The sequence below is a fragment of the Lissotriton vulgaris genome, chromosome 4_1 (genome assembly GCF_964263255.1).
Source record: "Lissotriton vulgaris chromosome 4_1, aLisVul1.2, whole genome shotgun sequence".
NCBI classification, from domain to species: Eukaryota; Metazoa; Chordata; class Amphibia; order Caudata; family Salamandridae; genus Lissotriton; species Lissotriton vulgaris.
Window position 1 is genome coordinate 871,498,399 of NC_141691.1, and position 20,369 is coordinate 871,518,767.

A 20,369-nucleotide genomic window follows, 5' to 3' on the forward strand; every position below is an offset into this window, starting at 1 on the left:
CGCAAAACGGGATTCGTGTAGGAATCGCAAAATTAAATGCGATTCCTACGGATTCCTTTTTTGCGATTAGCAAATTGCTAATCGCAAATAAGGAATGACTCCCCATTCATTCCTATGGGCCAAAAGGCCCATAGGAATGAATGGGGAGTATTCCTTATTTACGATTAGCAATTAGCTAATCGCAAATAGGATAGCGATTTTAAGGGTGCCAGGGGTGTTCAAAGGACACCCTGTAACACCCCTTAAATGCAAATTGAAACAGGTGTTGCGCACACACATGTCCAAAGGACATGTGTGTGTGCAACATGCAACTTAGAAAAATGCTTTTAAAAGCATTTTTCTAAGTTTTCTCTATTTACCACGAGGTTTGACCTCGCGGTAAATAGCGGGCCGAAATTGCGAATTCGCAATTTTTAAATGGATGATGAATTGCATTTAAGAAATCTCAAATAGAGATTCCTTAAATGTAAATGTAACTCCCTAGTATTTTGTCTAGGAATGAAAAAATGTCACTACGACTACACAAACAAATTTAATAATTTGTGACTGTCTAGGCAAAACTAAAAATTGCACTTTTTTCAGGGAAGGGTGTTGTCTTGCTACACTTTTTGGTACAACTGATGAATGCTTGCTTTTTAACACGCACCGTTTTTCTCATAACCGACAGAAGCTTCCCTTCTAAGAACAAGAGCAAGATCAGATCATCATCACTAGGAGGGAGTCAGCAACGATTCAGCACCACGAAGAAGATTTGAAGTTCCAACCAGGTGAGAGCTCGCCCACAATTAATGTGTGAAATCACTAAGCACTTTTCCATTTTCAATCCACCGTTTATGCTGTATGATGAACTTGATTTTAATAAATGTGTTTACTTTTAATAAAGCTTTAAAACTTACAAAGACTCTGTGGTTTTTAGTCATGAGTGAGTGAGCGAAAGGGTTTGCAATTTGCAAGCATGAGTCCGTGGCTCTGACAGTTCTGGACTCTGACTCCGTAGTCTTATGTCCTTGGTTGGATAATCATCATTGGGGATCAATCATTGATGAATTAGGGAGCTAAATGACTCTGTCACACTAGCTGGTCAGTAAGGAGATTGGGGGTTCAAATTCTGTTATCACTGAGGTATGTGGAAAGTCTAACTGCGCCTATTATAATTTATAAACAATACACCATTTAGTGTCCACAGTTCTGTTTGTGCAGAATTGTCCCTGCAACAATAGTAGTAAGGATTGTCCTCCTATCCAATCAAAAAGAAAACTAGTTTCTTATTCTTTCTTGATGGTTATTGACAGTTTATTGTTGGGAATTGTCAAAGCATAAACATTTAGAAGACTTCAAAAGACATTATGGACAACCCAGAGGACTGCACTCAGTGCATAGAGCTATTGCTGAATAGAATGGGAGTTTCGTTTAAAAACTTTTTGCCAACTGTGCAAGCTTAGTTAGCTACACAGATAGACTAATAATAATAATCTAGTAGTACCACAGGGAGTCATAGTAGAGGCAGGATAAGAATTTAGAAAAAGTCTACAAGAAGATCAAAGACGATTTAGAAAAAATGGAATGAGGAACGTTAGTAAAACATAGATACTCTAAAAGATAGGGAAGTATAAATATTAATATTAACATGAAAACTTACTGGGGCCAGCAGAGGAGCCCACGCCGGACCGATCCTGGCCTTCCTGGTCCTCCTCCGCCGGTGCCGCTACCTCCTCCTCTGTCCTCTTGCCCCTGGGGAAGCTGATGTACAACATGAAAGAAAGACCCAAACATGGATGATTGTTGTCAACCAAATCAAACATTTCAAAAGAACAATAACAAATTATTTTGGGAAAATAGCAAATAGACAACAATTGCACTACGTTTATTGACCTATCTGATGTGGTCTACTAGGATATTAGTATTGCTGGATTCGTGGACCGTCGACTTGGAAAGTTATGTAACTCACTAAAACAACTACAAAAAGGTTTGACTAGGACTGGCAGGCAGCACTACGCAGCATGCGAAGTGCCAGACAAAGTCCATCATGATTGCAGACCAGTGAGAACACTAAAAAGTAAGTTTCCTACTACATTAAAATACTCAAACTATCAATCCACCACCACTGTCTCTTCTTAGTGGCAGGTGTACAAAGGAAGGACTGGACTTGAGTCTTTAGGGGCAGATTTACAAGTCCCTTACGGCTCTTTTGCTCCGTCGTTGCGTGACTTTTGTGACTATTATTCCCTAATTTAACACATCATCTCTTATCTTTACAGCCTTGAGAAAGCCCTGGCGCAATTCGCCATAAAGGGCGAAACAAGTGTCGGCTGTTTATGTTCAATTCTGCACCAATAAAATTCTATCCTTTTTCTAAAACTTTGGATCGACCCTATTTTCTGAGTGGAAATCTGAATCAATAATCACAGGATTTAACCTAAAAAATATTATGGACAAAAACCTGGAAAACATACTCTCCTTTCTAAAAACGCATCTTAAAAGTGGCTTGAAGAGCAAAAAAGGAAGGGTACGGCACTCGCTTTTGCAATCGGACTAATTCAAAAGAAACTACAAGGCCCTACTCTTGCACCCACACTACAGGCGGCTCAGGCAAAAATCATTCCTACCTTAACTTACGGAAGCGAAGCATTAAAAGGATTGGATAGTGACCATCTAGATAAAATAATTACTAAGATCTACAGGTCTGTGTTCAAATTACCAAACCATACATCACCGGCACAAATTAGGTTGGAACTTGGCATCTGCAAACAACAATTGGCCAGAGCCATGTCTTTCCTCGTGTGCTGTCACAAATTGAGGTTATCAAAGGAGGGAAGTTTAGGATACCATTTGTGGGCCAGCATTGATAACAACTCATGGCGAGCAGGACATGAATACTGGTCAAACGGCTTAAAAATCCTGTGCCTAAATGACCTCTGGAACTTGCACGCTAGTCAGATGGAATTTAAAAGGCTAGCAAAAATCAGCACCAAACAATTGTCAATAGTGGAAGACAAAGCCAGCCTTGCAAAAAGAAGTCATGGGTGGATGACCCTTCAATCCTATGCCTTGCTAATCCCACAGCCGTACCTTACTACATCGTTCAGTGCTCGGACGAAACTACGTTTTTTAAAACTGAGACTGGGAGTTATTAACCTGTTGACTCATTGGCCAAAATGGAAAAGAGAACATGGAAAAGTTCAATGCCGACTTTGTGGGACCCACAAAGAAGACATTATACACATCATATGCCTGTGCCCTCTACTGTTGACAGAGAGACGGGCCCTACTAAAGCATCATTGGAATAGACACATGATTAGAAGCTGTAGAGCAGCAGTTTTGGCCTGTTTCGACCCTAGGAACACTAAATTAAATTGTGCGCTAGTAAGATTCATGGAGCGCGCTGCAAAAAAACTTGCTGAGCTGCCCAGAGTTTGCGATCCCCCATTGGAATAATGCTGCCAAAATTTTACTTGCTGTTGCTGGCTTTTTATGAATATGACTTTTTAAAATGGAAGTTTCATTTGTTATCATCTATACATACTGACTTTTAATGAATGTAACATTCTAAATGCAATCTTGAACTTTTTAAATGTTTTGTACTTGCAATGGTTTATTTTTAAATCACGCAATAAAAGATTATTATTATTATTATTATTATATTATTAAAAGAAATCTACAAGATTTCACTTGGTCACTTTTAGGCCAATGCTGCGTCACTCAATACCCTGCGCCTGCTTGAAGCAGAAGTACCGCTTGACGCAGCATTGGGGAGATAAGGCACCTCATAGCATTGCTGGAGCTGCGTCGTGGTTGTGACGCAACTCCAGCAATGCGCTGCCTTTAGGGCACAGACAGATGCGCGACGCTTCTGTGTCGTTTATGACCCATGGTGCGCCACATTGTAAATGCGGCGCACCATGGGTGGTGGAGGGGTGGCGCACAATTACTGGCGCATCCCTGCTAATTTACAGGGATGCGCCAATAATTGTAAATCTGCCCCTTAGTGTCTAGCATTACGCAGTTCTGTAAAGTACACTCATACATAATTACTCAGGCCAATGAAATGAGCACAAACAATCGAAAACAATTAAGCATAGTAGCAACGCCACTGAGCAGGAGAGAAGTGCACCTGAAATGCAATCACCGAACATTTCGAAACATAATTTACCTACAATCTAATCGGCAGCATTATTGCTCTTCGGAAAAAACAAAAATTTGCAATATGATAACACATAGAGCAGGAGAAAACAGAGTAGTGATTAAATAGCTACTACTACTCACCAAACCCGGGGATCTCGACGCCTAGCAGTTCGAGCAGGTTGTGTTCACCATCCAGGAGGTCGGACCACCAGTGCGTGGCCTGGTTGTAGGTGCGCCGGACCCGAGAGTGTTTATACATGGCCGGGCACATCATCTCTCACAGCTTCCGATGGTCCCGGAGCCCGTACCCGCTAGCGGTCCTGCCGCCTGAAGCAATGGTCTTGGGGAGGCGGCGCTGCGCATAGTAAACCATTGTGGCCACCTCCTCTGAGCTGAAGATCTCCCGGGCTGTGACTTGCTCCCCCCACAATCGCCCGCATGGGAGCCGGGTACGGGGTGCGGGATCCTTCCCCTTCTCCTTCCCGGCTCCCTTTGCCATGGTCCTGGACAGGAATGAAAATAATAAATAGGAAAGAGAATAGTGAAAAAGTAAATAAAAGAAGAGGCAAAAAAAGTTGTTTTAAAGTAACCAAAAGTAGAAGAAAACACAAAATATAGATCTAGAAAAATAGAGGGATAGATAATAAGTAAAAACGATAAAAAAAACTTCAAACAAACAAAGGATGGCAAAGATTGAAGCTGGATAGGAAAAGCATGCCCAGAACCATAGCAATGAATGAAAAACAAGATGGCCGCGCCCATTGAGGACCGCATGGGTAAGTTTGCGCAATATTTTTCCTGCGAGAAGGCAAAAACACACGCAAACTCGTAATACCGCACCGCACACAACGCTAGATTGCCAATAGCACCCGGAAACGGAAATACGCAACACGCACAAGATGGCCGCGCCCATGTATGACCGCAAGGGTAAGTTCGCGGTCGGTGCGCTGCAAGCGGCCTGCGAATACGCAAAAAACCCAGCGAACACGCAAAAGAAAATCTGCAAATTCGCACGAATTCGCGAATTTTGCGGATCGCGAATTCGCTTTCGCACTAATTTGCGGACCGCGAATTCACAAATTTCGCCCATACGTACGAATCATACAGAACATAGGTATTCTATTTGTGGGTTACATTCTCAGCAGTAAATGTAAGAACAAAAACATTTCACTCCTACATAGGAGATGCACCAGCGGAATACTGTCCATTTGAGGCCATTGAGGTTCCGCTCACATACCAGGAACATTTATACTGGTTTAAAGGCACCCTACCTCACATAAGAAGAAGAGTAAGGCTCGGCCCGCTCGAAGAGAAGGGGCAACATGGCTAATAATAGCAGCCTACACACCACATCCTGACATTGAAACAATGCCAGTAGGGAACTTACTCACACAACACAAAGAAGTGATAAAATTCTACAGAAACTTGACCCAATTCGTCATGATGGCACTTACAGTCCAACCAGCAATAGTTTCAACAAATACCAGAAACATAACATGTGTATTTGTATAGCGAACGTTCAACCGTAAGTATCTTGGCGCTGAATAACAGATGTTTATTGTTACCCAATGGTACTCATTTTATCGACCTCAGATGGATGAAAAGCTCAGTGGACCCACCATGATTTGAACCTGTGACCATGAAGTTGAACACAGGCCCCTGCAGTGGAAGCATTAGTCCACTGAGCCACCAGACCCAGCATCATGGAACTCAAGTTCAGGGTACAGCAACTAAAATCACACCACAAACATTACACGCTGTGATGGGTAAAATGCCCACAAAACATGAACAAATGCCATTCTGGGTAGCTTAGAAAATAACACAGATAGAGGCAGTATTCCTCAATACTACCTCGTATGAAAAACACAGAATGCTAACACTCTGCTTGCCCACTTGGGGTAGAGTCTTTACTGCCATTTATACCACAACTCATGGTATTGCATCATTAGCAGTGATACCAGATGTAATGAGACAGATACAGAACGAGTTTGGGACAGAGCCTGCTCTAAACTTAGGGATGAAGTTACTAGGTAACTATGCCGAGGTATCAGCCATAATATTAGCTAATTTTAAAGAGGAAACAGCTTCAGTGGCAATCCGCCAACGCCTTGGAGAACCGGGCCTTATGGGCCTGGCGGCGCAGGGCACGCCTTAAATCCCCGAGTTCACCTGCATTGTCGAACAGAGACACGAGACACTCTGTTGAGCGTGGAAAACTAGGTTTATTAGCTGCAGCCAAGCACAGTTATCCCAGAAGTTACACGCAAGGTGGGTTCTGAGGAGACTGCCACTTCAATCCGTGGTGCACTATCTTTTATAGGAAACACATTCACAGAGTTTACTCCTTACACATACAAAACGAACCAATAGGAAAAGTTGAAAAACAAGCTATCAGGTGTCTCAAACACACCCCTCTCTCAGACCCCGTGTGTTACTCCTCCCAACAAATTAATCAGTACCTGTACCAACAATCCAATTTGCAGGTGGCAGGACGTATTTGTGTGCTTCAAAGGATAGTTGTGTAACTGGAGAATACAAGGAGAGAATAGCAAAGGCCAGTCGGATAAGATAATGTAAGGAAAGAATAGGAGAAGGCAAATAGTCAGTCAAGACGGGGATCAATCAACCCAGACATGGATTAACGAACTCAGCCAGACCCTGACATCGGTATCGTAAACAAGGGCAACAGAGTTACTCTTTAACGGAAGAGTCACGCAGCAGCTAAGAAAAGCAAAAACACTCTGTCCGCCGTGCTGCCTGAGTGAGGGCAACACAAAATGGCGGCGAGACACAAAATGGCGGCTGAATACAGGATGAAGTCAGAAATCGAAGAATCTCAGACCCTCCTTTTGCCATTACTCAGGCAAAACACCATGGACTCAAGTTAGTCTGAGTCGATGTCAATGGACATGAGGTCATGGAGCTGTTGCTGTAGCATCATTCTAATATTCTCTGTTTTCTGTGACACAGGCTTTGGGACACACATAGTGGCACAAAGACCACAGATAGCAGGTCCACACTGTACACAGAGACAACAAGAGAAAATGATGGCCAAGACCATTCCAAGGAAGGTTAGTATCTTCCATCCCCATGTGGACAGTAGTCCCCAAAACCATCCCATCACAGACCAATCTCCTGTGTCCTGATGTATAGACTCGGCGATGATATGCAACTTGGAGATAGCTTGGTATACTGTAGGGGCATTATCAGGAATGTAAATGCCGCAACTAGACCCGATCAATTTACAGACTCCTCCACGATCCGCAAGGACAATGTCTAGAACCATTCGGTTCTGCAAAGTCATAAGGCGATCCGCCTGAAGTTCGCTGTCAGATTACTCAAGGCTCCAGAAGTTACATTTATGGTAGCCTCAAAAACACAAACTAGTTGTCTGATGTCTCTGCTATTGGCCATTGGGCCCCAGAAAGGAAGCAACCCTTTAATAAAGGCACTTCCTTCTTGTCCTGCTGTGTCTTTCGAATCAATAACTCCCCTGCCATATCTTTTCCTATGATGACCTGAAGGAGCAGTATATTTTGGAGGAAGAAGAAAAGCCACATAGCAAGTTCCTGAAAAGTAGGTAGGAAGCCACGTATAGGCTCTATAATGGCATATAAAATATGTGCCTTGTGATGGCACTAACGGCGAGGAAATCTGAGGTGAATAGACATAAGTATTGAAACAAACACTCTTCTCCTGTTGAATTTTAACTTTCTGACCATTATTCTGTAGACAGAAATTACCTCAGTGAGGTACAGTCCAAATTGGTGGGGATCTCCTTCGCCTAGCCTTTTCTGTAAGGCTAGTAACATAACGGGTTACATTCCAGCCATCATTTGCTCTTTTCTCATCCACGGGAATCAAACTAATCTCAGCAATTCTAGCCATAGCCACTATTCCCTTTATCAAAGAACTGTGACTGATATCTGCTCCACCACCATATGGACTACCAGGAGGATACCGTAGTTGGTTCTGATAAACATTAGAAAACATAGCCAAATAGGCCCAAGCGGAGCCTTCATAGGAAAATGGAAGGACTAAATATGGCATCCCTCTCTCTGTATTATGGGGCATGAGCCCACAGACCCAACAATCAGTGGTGTTCATTACCAGTTGATGCTGATGAAATAACTGAATAAATGAATTATTAAAGTATTCTGTTCTCCTAATCTGCTCATGTTCTGGGAGTGTAAGAAACCGATGTGGGGAGACAGTAGTAGGGAAAGATAAGGAAACAGAAGTTGGAACAGGTGCTTGCTGCATAGTATGAACAACACAAATTACACACGCTAATAAAATACATGAACATATTAAAATACATAAGGTTATGCCACATGAACTAACCAATAATCTCTTACATTTACTTTTAATCTTTACATTCTGATAATTAATTTCCACTTTAGTATCCATACTCTAAAGCGTTGCTCACGGCAATCTTCCTATTTCACTTAGCTGTGATTATTAGCCGTCCTATGACACTGAAAGTCCTGCAGAACTACTGTCACTACTCAGGTCACAGCTTAAGACCCCTACCGTGACCCTGCAACTTGATCGATAGTGGAAAAAAGAAATGTCTCTCAAAAGAACGTAATCAGAAAAAATGGAAAAAAGAAAAATTTGATTGTCTTTTATTAGTATGGGTCTTAAATTGTATTGAGTCTTATTAGGGATTGTTTGCTCCTTAAACAAAGTTTCTGGATTTGCTGTGTTCAATCGCAGATGTGATGGTACAGCTTCTTGCAACACGTCGTCGTCTTCTTTCTCAGAGTTCGTTTGAGCCAGGCGTGCACTACTAAAAGGTCAAATCGAGGGACCCTTTTGCCTTCACTATCACTCATGCCCTTACAAACCCACTGATCAAAAGGTAGAGGCAAAGGTACCCTCTTACAGTGCATGCCATGAACCCAGTTATTTTTCCCGACGACCTTCACTGCTGTACATGTTGCCATCAAGACTTGCCGAGGCGGGCCCCAATGAAGTTCCAGACTCTTTTTTCACTGGAAATTCTTCAGGCAGACTCAGTCTCTGGGTTGGATGGAGTGACCTGGATCCGCAGAGGCCTCCAGCAGAGCGTTTTGAACCTGTTGGTGAAGAACACGTAATTTAGTGGTGAGGTCATGCAAGTAGTCAACATTTGGTATGGGATGTCAGAATACTTTTTAGGTCGAGGGACTCCCCAGACATTGGCTGGGTGCCCAAAAATGACCTCATATGGGCTAAGTCCTAAACGAGAATGCACAGTAGTTCTCATGGATAAAAGTGCCAAAGGTAAAGCATCAGGCCAAGCAATACCCATGCTGGCCTGAATCTTTGCCAATTTAAGCTTGAAAGTGCCATTATAGCACTCTACCAAACCTGCTGACTGAGGGTGGTTTGCCGCATGGAATTTCTGCCTAATACCAAGACCTGTACACACTTTCTGCATTTCCAGTTTCGGGTTCTGCCGTTCGGCCTCTCCACTGCTCCCAGGACTTTTACCAAGGTATTGGCTCCTGCTGTGGGGGTTTTGCAACATCAGGGTTTCTCCGTGTTTCCCTATATTGATGATTGTTTGGTCTCTGCTTCCTCTTTCCCTCAGGCTCTTCTGTCGGTGTAAGCTACGTTGTCCCTGTTCCGGGAGCTGGGGTTCAAGGTGAATTTGGCCAAGTCTCATCTGGTTCCTGTTCAGAGACTTCAGTTCATCGGGGGTCTGTTCGACACCTCTCTGGGGGCGGTGTTTCTCCCTCCTGTTCGGATCCTTTCCTTACAGACTCTGCTGCGGGATCTGTTGAGTCGTCCCTCTGCCCCGGCTCGTGTTTAGTTGTGGGTCCAGGGGTTGATGGCTGCTGTGGTTCCTTGGGCTCGCCTCCATCTCAAGCCCTTGGTGACTCATCTGTTGGCTCGGTGGGACCCCTCCCGGACGGATAACGAGACTCTGATTCCTCTCTCTCCTGCTCTGATTCAGGACTTGGACTGGTGGCTTTGCACTCCCAACCTGGAAAAGGGGGTGGGGTTTTGTCTTCCTCCTCCCCTTTTGTTGACGACGGATGCCAGTCTCTGGGGTTGGGGGGCCACTATGGGGTCCTTGGAAGCCAAGGGTCGGTGGTCTCAGGGAGACAGCACCCGTTCCTCGAACTGGCTGGAGTTGGCGGCTATCTGGGAGGCGGTGCAGTTCTTTCATGTTCCTCTCCTGGGGGCGAATCTGTTGGTTCGTACCGACAACCAGGTGGCTCGTTGTTACTTGAACTGTCAGGGGGGGACCAGGTGCGCGTCTCTGAACATGTTGGCCTCCATGATTTGTGCTTGGGCGGAATCTCATCTGTTGGCCTTGAGGGCGGTGTACATTCCGGGACGGTTGAATTTTCATGCGGACGCTTTGAGCCGCGACCTTCCATCTTCTGTTCTGTACCATCTCTCTCTTCCTCTGTTCCTGTCCCTTTGCCTTCGGTTCGGGACTCCTTGGATCAATCTTTTTGCGTCCCCTCACAACTCTCTCCTGCCCCGGTTTTGTTCGGAGGTGCTGTGTCCTCAGGCTTGGGCGGTGGATGCTCTTTCGATTCCCTGGCCTTCGGGCCTTCTGTATGCATTTCCCCCCATTCCCCTCCTCCCGAGGGTGCTGCAGAAGATTCGGAGGGAGAAGGTTTCGGTCCTGTTGATTGCTCCTTTCTGGCCTCGCCGCATTTGGTTTCCTCTCCTGCTGAAGCTGGCGGGGGGTCGGTTTGTCCGGCTTCCTTTTTGTCCATCTCCTCTTCAGTTTCCACTCCTGTCTCTGCCTTGTCTTCGTCGTTTGCAGCTGACGGCTTGGCTCTTGAGCGGTTGACTTTGGAGTCTTTGGGTTGTTCATCGGTGGTGGCTCGTGACATCCAGTTGTCTCGCCGCCCTTCGACCCTTAAGTGCTATGGCCGCCATTGGGGTTCTTTTGTTTCTTGGTGTTCTTCTCATGGGGTGGATCCTGTACTGGGGGTTCCTACTTCTGTGTTGGAGTTTCTCCGGGATGGTTTTTTGAAAGGCCTTTCCCCTTCCACGTTGTCTGCTCAGTGGGCGGCGATTCGTGCTTGTTGGGGCCCTGGGGCCTCCTTGGAGGGTGTTGCTCCTTTGGTTAGTCGGCTTCTTCGGAGCTTTCGGCTTCGTCGGCCGGTTTCTCCTGTTCTCATTCCTTCTTGGGATTTGCCTACTGTCTTGCGTGGTCTGCAGTTGCCCCCTTTTGAGCCTTTGATGGAGGTGGATTTATTGTGGCTGTCCGCTAAGGTGGCTTTCCTGTTGGCCATTACCTCCGCTCGCAGGTTGGGTGAGTTGGGTGCCTTGCTCGTTTCGTTTTCCTATTTGCAGTTCCTCCCGGATCGGGTCATTTTGCAGCTTGATCCGGCTTTTCTGCCTAAGGTTTCTTCGAGTTTTCATTTGCAGCAGGAGGTGATTCTTCCTGATTTGCCTGCTGAGGGGGATTCCCTTGTTCCCCCTTCTTTGGATGTTCGCAGGGCTCTCCAGATTTACGTCCAACGTTCCCTGGGGTTCCGGAGTTGTCCTGCCCTGTTTGTCTCCTGTGGGGGTGTGGCTAAAGGGAAGAAGGTTTCCACTTCCACGATCAGTCGGTGGGTCCGTTTGGCGGTCTGTCAATCTTACAAGTCTTTGGATTTGCCTCCTCCGTCTCATGTACAGGGTCGGTCGACGCGTTCTGTGTCTGCTTCCTGGGCTGAGGCGGCGGGGGTCTCTATCCATGAGATTTGTAGGGCGGCCACCTAGCAGTCTCATCACACATTTGTGCGACATTGTCGGCTTGATGTTTTACATGCCTCTGCTGACAGTTTTTCTGTTGGCGTCTTGAACGCTGTTGTTCATTGATCTTTTATCGATTAAAGTTTTGTACTCTGCACGGATCCCTGGTGTCCTGCGTGTTTTCTTTATTGGTTCTCTGCTTGTGAGTTCCTCAAGTTGTTAGGACTGGGACGGGGAGGACCCATGAGGGGGTAATGTCTTATTACTTACCGGTAATCTTCATTCCCCCGATTAGGGTCCTCCCCGTCCCAGTCCTCTTCCCTCCCACCCTCCCGCTGTGTTTGTGTCGGAGTCTTGTTGATAACAGGCATGGCGGTAGGTGGGCGGGGCTTATGTACAAATACTGGCGTTGTGATTGGCTGGGTGGAGGCAGGACTGATTTGACTGACATGATTTGGCCTACAAATTCACTCCCATTGTCACTCCAGACAATGCGCAGCAAACCGAACCCCGGGAAAAACTCCTTCAAAAGGACTTTGGCAGTAGACAAAGCAGTATTGTCCTTTAGGGGGTAGGCCTCTATCCATCTGGAAAAGGCACACACCACCACCAGAACATATTTGAGGTTATTACAACGATCCATATGAATGTAATCGATTTGCAATACCTCAAAAGGGTACGTACGGGGAGCAAAATGACCTGCTGGAGTTGGGGTTCCCTTTCCTGGATTATGCATTAAACAAACAATGCAATGCTTCACCACATTTTCCGCACATTTAGGAATTCCTTCATTCTGCCATACTGGAGCCAAAAGTGTACATATGTCTTTTGCACTTATGTGGGCTGGACCATGCGCCATAGTAACTACAGGTAGTACATAGGCGTCTGGTAACAGCCAGCGCTGATGTTCTGACAATTCCGTCCAACACCCTGTCGCGTCCATCATTCCCGTACTTTCTCTCCACTTACTCAATTCCTTCTCAGTAGCCTCTTCTTGAATCGTTCTCACACTTTCTATCGTGTCTTCACATATTCCTCCCTCTCTGACCCAATTTGGCCGGGCCCGCAACACAAATGCGACTCGTAGCATCTCTCGCTGTTTCTTTCGCTACCTCATCTGCAAAAGCATTCCCGCAACCCACATCATCAGTAATCTTCTCATGAGCACTACACTTGATTATTGCTATTTGGGTAGACAACGCAAGTGATTCAAGAAGGTCAGTCACCAACTGACCATGCTGTATCTTAGTCCCATGTTAAGTAAAGAATCCTCTTTCCTTCCACAAGCGACCAAAGCTATGAGCCACACCAAGGGCGTATTGGCTATCAGTGTAAACATTCACTCTCTTTCCCTTAGCCAACACACATGCTCTCGTCAAGGCAATTAGTTCAGCTGCTTGGGCTGAATTCTGTGCAATGCGTGTTGTTTCCACTACAGTATACAAGGTGGTAACAGCATAATCTGCAGTCGTCTCACCATTTGGAAGTTTGAAACAAGACCCATCCACCCATAGGATCCCATCCGGGTCCACAGGTGGTGTGTCTTTTAAGTCTATTCTGCCTTTCGTCTCCTCCTGTTCGGAGAAAACAATCATGCTGTTCTTGAGTGTCTTTCTCGTCTGGGATGGGCAACAATGTTGCTGGATTCAAGGTATTACACCACTTGATGTGTATATGGCTAGCCAAGAGCGTCAGCTCATATCCAGACAAGCAAGCGCTCGTGAGGTGTTGTATTTTCGTTCTATTCAAAAGAGTATCCACTGCATGTGGTACCATAACAACAAGAGTTTTATCTAATACCAATCCAGCAGATTGACGAATAGAGATCGCTGCCGCTGCTGTAGCTCTGAGACATCTAGGCAATGCCTTGGCTACCGGATCCAACGTAGCCGAAAAATAGGCACATAGCCGTTGTTTGTCTCCAAATTGCCGCGTTAAAACTAGCAACGCCCAACCTTCTCTTTCATGAACGTAGAGTGTGAAAGGCTTACTGTAATCTGGAGTACCTAGCACAGGGGCAGAACACAAGGCAGTACGTAAGTCAGAAAAACTCTTTTGACATTCATCAATCCAAGGAAGAGGTTGTGGTGTATCTTTCAACGTGAGTGCCAACAGAGGTTTAGCCAATAAATAAAAATTTGGAATCCACTGTCTACAATAAGAGGTAATGCCAAGAAAGGCACGCACCTCCCTTTGTGTGGATGGCACAGACATTTGCGCAATTGCTTGAATTCGCTCTGGGGTAAATCGTCTTCCCTCCTTCGACAAGAGATGACCTAAATAGGTAACCTCTTGGCGGCAATATTGCAACTTAGAGGGGATACCTTGTGATGCAGGTCAGACAAATGACTCAACAGTGAAACAGTCACATCCTTGCAGACATCCTCTGAATCAGCAGCAACTAACAAATCGTCCACATACTGAATCAGAGTGGCACCTGGAGGCAAAATGAAAGCGTCAAGCTGAGATTTCAAAGCCTGACTGTAAATGGAGGGACTTTCACAATAGCCTTGAGGTGCACACACGAACCGGAAACTTCGGCCTCCGAGAGAGAAGCCAAAAATATCCCTACTTTCAAACTATGACACACCCCGCTAACCGGGGGGGGCACTGGGCAATTCGCCGGGTAGCATCACCTTGGTGGGCTGCGGGCACTGATTCATTGGGAGGCGCTGCTCGGGATGCTGATTCTAGGTGTCCTGTGGCCTTCTGCCCACCCCTCGATGAGCTGCTACTCCGACTACTGCATGACAGATCCGGGGGCCCGCCCGGACCTTGGGGGCCCTGATGCTTGAGCAGGAGATCTTCCAACTGCGCTGTGGAAAGGGTGCTGGACATTGACAACCCCGGGCCACCAGACAATCAACCTCACTTTCTCTTGACCACTAGGAGCCACCTGGAAAACCAACAGGCCGGTGGTGCATTGAATCCTTGCTGCAAGGGAGGATGATGCGCCGGTCTGCGGGTGCATGCGGGACAAAGCAAAAGACTTATTCACGCTAGGCCAGCGATGCATTGAATCCTTGCCGCAAGGGAGGATGATGCGCTGATCCTGTTGCATGTGCGATCTTGTTGCGTTGAAAGAAAATGGTGCCCAGCGAGGGAGCGACGATCCGGGTACGATGCGAGGAAAATGGCGGATCTGCGATGTTGTGATGCGATGATCTCGATGTGATGATCCAGGGTAAGCGAGCCTTTAAAAAGCCTGCAAATGTGTGATGTGATGATCTCTGAAGGTTAGCGAGCACTTTGTGGTCCAAAAGCGTGCAATGCCATGATCTTTGGGTTGCGAGTGCTCGGCGGCAGCAGTGCGATGATTTTTCTTACGCTCTTCAGCTGCAGCGGCTCGAAAACAGGCGCTGCAGTGCAGTGGGTGTCCACAACAGGAGTGCTAGGGCATGCCGCAAGCTCTGGGGGGACCTAAAATGCTGGTACCGGCACAAGGATGAGGAGCTGGTGGGCCTGTCTTCCCAGCACCATGTGCATTGTCCTTGCTTCTCCCCAGTGTAGAGGATGATCCTATGAGCAGCTTGGCAGACCCTCCATGCTCAGCTGGAGGCGCATGAGCAGCAGAGACCTGGTAAGTGCATTATATTCAATGTGTGTCTGGGAGTATGATGTGAGTGAAGACAGTACTCTACCATTGTGTGTTCCATGCCTCCATTCACCTATTCCATGTTCATGCAGCAGTTATCAAGAATATAAAGTCACACTGTGGCATATGGACTGTACAGGGCAGAGTGCATTTTGGAATTTGTAGTTTCTTCATGACAGCTGGGTAAATGAGCCACACTTGTGCATTTGTGTTGTTATGTGCTCTTCTAGAACCACTACCAGTGAACCAAGGGAATCATAACTGATGTGTGCATTGGATGAGCAATAGTACAGCCACTGTCCAGTGTGTGTATGGCAAGCCAAAGGGTATCGGATGCTGTGATATGCATTGCATTTGTTGAGTTTGGGTTCTAAGTGAGACATATCATCATGTGCCATGGAGTCAAGACCGCGGTACAGAAGGGGGTGGTAATGGACGGAGCACCTGAACCAATCAAACACTCACACCCAGTCAAAAGATCTGGGTTTAATCCATCACCTTTCTTTAGCCCACTCTGCCACCCCAGTTCAGACATGGCTGTATGCAAATCAGTCTGACCCTGTGCCTTATGGGAACAGTCCAGCCCGAACTGCCAAGCCATGCCTTCCCTGGACCGGAAACAAGCTTCTGAGGACCAGTTTCTGGCATTCCAGCCGTCTTCAGCCCGGCTTGCTTGAATCCAGTGGCAAAGTGAGCAAGGGACTCATGTCTGAGCATACCCTGCCACACTTATGGCGGCCAAAAGCGGTACAGAAGGGGGTGGTAATGGACGGAGCATCTGAACCAATCAAACACTCACACCAAGTCAAAAGATCTGGGTTTAATCCATCACCTTTCTTTAGCCCACTCTGCCACCCCAGTTCAGACATGGCTGTATGCAAATCAGTCTGACCCTGTGCCTTATGGGAACAGTCCTGCCCGAACCACCAAGCCATTCCTTCCCTGGACCGGAAACAAGCTTCCGAGGACTGGTTTCTGGCATTCCAGCCGTCTTCAACCCGGCTTGCTTGAATCCAGTGGCAAAGTGAGCAAGGGACTCACGTCTGAGCATACCCTGCCACACTTATGGCGGCCAAAAGCGGTACAGAAGGGGGTGGTAATGGACGGAGCATCTGAACCAATCAAACACTCACACCCAGTCAAAAGATCTGGGTTTAATCCATCACCGTTCTTTATCCCACTCTGCCACCCCAGTTCAGACATGGCTGTATGCAAATCAGTCTGACCCTGTACCTTATGGTAACAGTCCAGCCCGAACTGCCAAGCCATGCCTTCCCTGGACCGGAAACAAGCTTCCGAGGACCGGTTTCTGGCATTCCAGCCATCTTCAGCCCGGCTTGCTTGAGTCCAGTGGCAAAGTGAGCAAGGGATTCCCGTCTGAGCATACCCTGCCACACTTATGGCGGCCAAAAGCGGTACAGAAGGGGATGGTAATGGACGGAGCATCAGAACCAATCAAACACTCACACCCAGTCAAAAGATCTGGGTTTAATCCATCACCGTTCTTTAGCCAACTCTGTCACCCCAGTTCAGACATGGCTGTATGCAAATCAGTCTGATCCTGTGCCTTATGGGAACAGTCCAGCCCGAACTGCCAAGCCATGCCTTCCCTGGACCGGAAACAAGCTTCCGAGGACCGGTTTCTGGCATACCAGCCGTCTTCAGCCCGGCTTGCTTGAATCCAGTGGCAAAGTGAGCAAGGAACTCACGTCTGAGCATACCCTGCCACAATGATGGTGGCCAAAAGCGGTACAGAAGGGGGTGGTAATGGACGGAGCATCTGAACCAATCAAACACTAACACCCAGTCAAAAGATCTGGGTTTAATCCATCACCGTTCTTTAGCCCACTCTGCCACCCCAGTTCTGACAAGGCTTAATGGAGTCAAGACAGACTTTGAGATTGTTGCCTCACTCTTAAGTGTTTCTAAATTTGCAAAGTGTGTCCACTGACACACGCCTTACCCTCAGTGGCTTGTATGCCATTTAACATGTACAGGTAGCTGTCATAACAACCCACCATTGGTCACTGATGTACTGCTCTACCTTATCAGTCACTAATGCCAATATGTGCCACTGGATTGTCAGATTTTGTGAGGGGACATCAAAAGGCTAGACTCACAATGTAGCAAAACAAATAGGCCAGACTCTATGTGGATGTGTGACCCACATTTGCCATTTCTCTTGTCCTACACAATGCTACTCAGCAGGTGACATTTGTACAGACATAAAAGAGCTGCAACTCCATATCATTGGCCAATTTCAATTAAATCTGGACTCTCTCTGATCTCCTTTGATGGACTGGTTTTGGAACCTGCACATGTAGTAGTGACAGGACACATAGATCACAAGAATGCCAAAGTTGAGGGTTGGACAATACAGTTGTGTATGCCACAAATATTCATGTGAGATGTCCATGTTAGACTCAATTCAGGAGATGACAGTAAACATACACGTAATGTAAGCTCATAAACACTGACAACTGTATAGTGTGATCAGAGGAAAACAAAGTCTAACCTTGGCTCATCTATGTATGTGTCTCGTCCTGATGTATACAACGACCACATCATGATTTTGCTTACATTTCAGCGGGCTCAGCTGGCCAAATGGCAGAAAAGCAGGACCAGGTGCGGAGCAGGAGAACATCAGTGAGCCGGCTGCTACGACCTTTTTCTACCAGTGAGGAAGAAGAGTATGTGAAGGGACCCTCAACATCTGCAGGCAAGGGGATTGTGCCCACCCGGACTGACCAGGAATACAACTCTGATGCTACGGCCTGGAGGGAGGCTGTGGACATTGAAGTGGGGGAAGAACCCGGCACCCCTGGCCTGGGGTGGTAGAGAGCTACTCTCCCCCAGACTATTCACCTGTGGGTTCTGTTGAGGTGTCCCTGGGGCAGGCCAGTACCCAAGCTGGGCCTGCCATCAGCCCTTCTCCCTACCTCTAGAGACCCCCATTCCATCGGCGACTCCAACTGCATCCCTTGAAACCAGTCCCCCTCCTCGTAGCTGCCAGCTCGACCACAACATTGGCTCCGGCCCGGAGTTACCACATCCCTCCTGTCCCACCCAATCCCCTCCCTGTGTTGTTCCTCCTGTGGCTGTCCCAGATGACTTAATGTGGGTATGTGAGATGTGAGGATCAGCCAGACATGTCCTTTCGCATCATGCTGAAGTTGTGTCTAGAGATATGCATGATGTGAGAAGAGATTGTCCGAGCTCTGGCCACCCTCACTACCAGCGTCAATTCCCTGGCCACAGCCATGTAGTCTGTTGTTTCCCAACTTCCTTCCCATACCACCATCAATGTCTCCCCTTATCCATTGGCCCACACTGTTTCCGCCGTACTCCTTGTGTGTCCTGACCCCTTGTGGTGCCTGTTCCTGCATCGACCAGCCGTTTGCCTGCATTGGACTCGGAGGATCTGGACATTGTGGTAGTAGAGGATGACCAGAGGGACAGCTGACTTTTTGACTGAATCTGTCAGGGCCAGCTCCACAGGATCCGATTGATGAACAAAGGGGTCCACCTCCTGATGTTACCAACACCCTGAAATGATACACAGGGGGTTCGAACCATCAGGTGAGGGATAAATAATGAAAAGAGACCGGGGAAGGGTAGGGGTCAGCAGGGACAAGGGATCTGAAATGACAGAGCATAAGTTTTATAACACCAACCAACGATAAGGCTACTCTCAATAATTCTCTTTAGACTTCTGAATACCTTGAGAGGCTGTACACATTCCTCCAGCAAGCATAAAAGAATATCAGTCCAGCTTCCTGAAAGGAAACACAATGGTTATCACAACATATGGCAAACCGTTTTATAATCTCAGAAAGAAAACCCTTTGAGGATACACGCCATATAATGTGGAGATGGACTTTGTAAATGACCCCTAACCTAATGACTTGTTCCTCTAAATCAATCTTTGAGTACTTCACATGTCATTGGTTCAGAAAACCTTAAAAGAGTTTGTAGAGTAAATCCACTGATTGTCACTCGATCAAGTAAAGTTCTTTCCACTGTAATCACTAGGAATATCCCCTTAAACACGAAGAAGCAAAAACGTTGGTGTACACTTTTCAATATGGACTTCTACAAATAACATAACGGCAACGTGTGGTTGCGACCACCACTACGCTCCGCTATTTAGGCAGAATAATAAGCGTTTTCTCTAGCCGGTAGTAGGTAGTTAATTCACCACTCTACTCCGGTCATTGCAGCAATACCAAAGAACACACAAGGGGGAATTCCTATTCCCTGCAATACTTTTAGTCTCCCCGTTCCTTGCAGGACAAGGCTAATAACCCAAACGAAGACAAATAGCGGTAACTAGCAGCAGCCGCCGCGTAGCTCCGTGTAACATGAAACCCAGCTCAGACGGTCTCAGAAATGGCACGCATCAGCCGATGCGTTCTCTCATAACAAAAGGACTCCAAACTACAAAGCCTGAAAGCGCGCGAGTCTGAAAGCTCCCAGCGGCTTTCCTAAATAACAGTACCTTTAGCACAGCGGGCGAGCAGTCTTAGAGGGCTCCCATCTGCAAGCGGCAGCAGCACGACGCTAGCCGGTCTTCACACAGCAACGAAGGAAAAACAAATAATGGACTCAGGATAACGTGCAACTTGTTTCCTGCTACCACCACCCATATACTTCCTCATGCAAAGGTTCATGGGAGTTGTAGTCCCTGACAGTTAGGTAGGCGCGGCGATGCAGGAACCTGACAGAATCTTCTTTGCGGACAAATATTTTCTTTTCTCCTTGTAAATAGACTGGTGTCCCTGATGTTACATTTTTGTTGCCCCAGCCCAATCCAAGATCCCTTCTCCATCTGCATTACAATCATCATTTGTTTTCCTTTCTCCCTTCCAAATGGATGGTTGTTCTTCTAATCATTCATAAATATCTTTAAAGAATCCTACTTACTTTAACTTGTTTGAATCATTGTGAATGTCCGGTACAG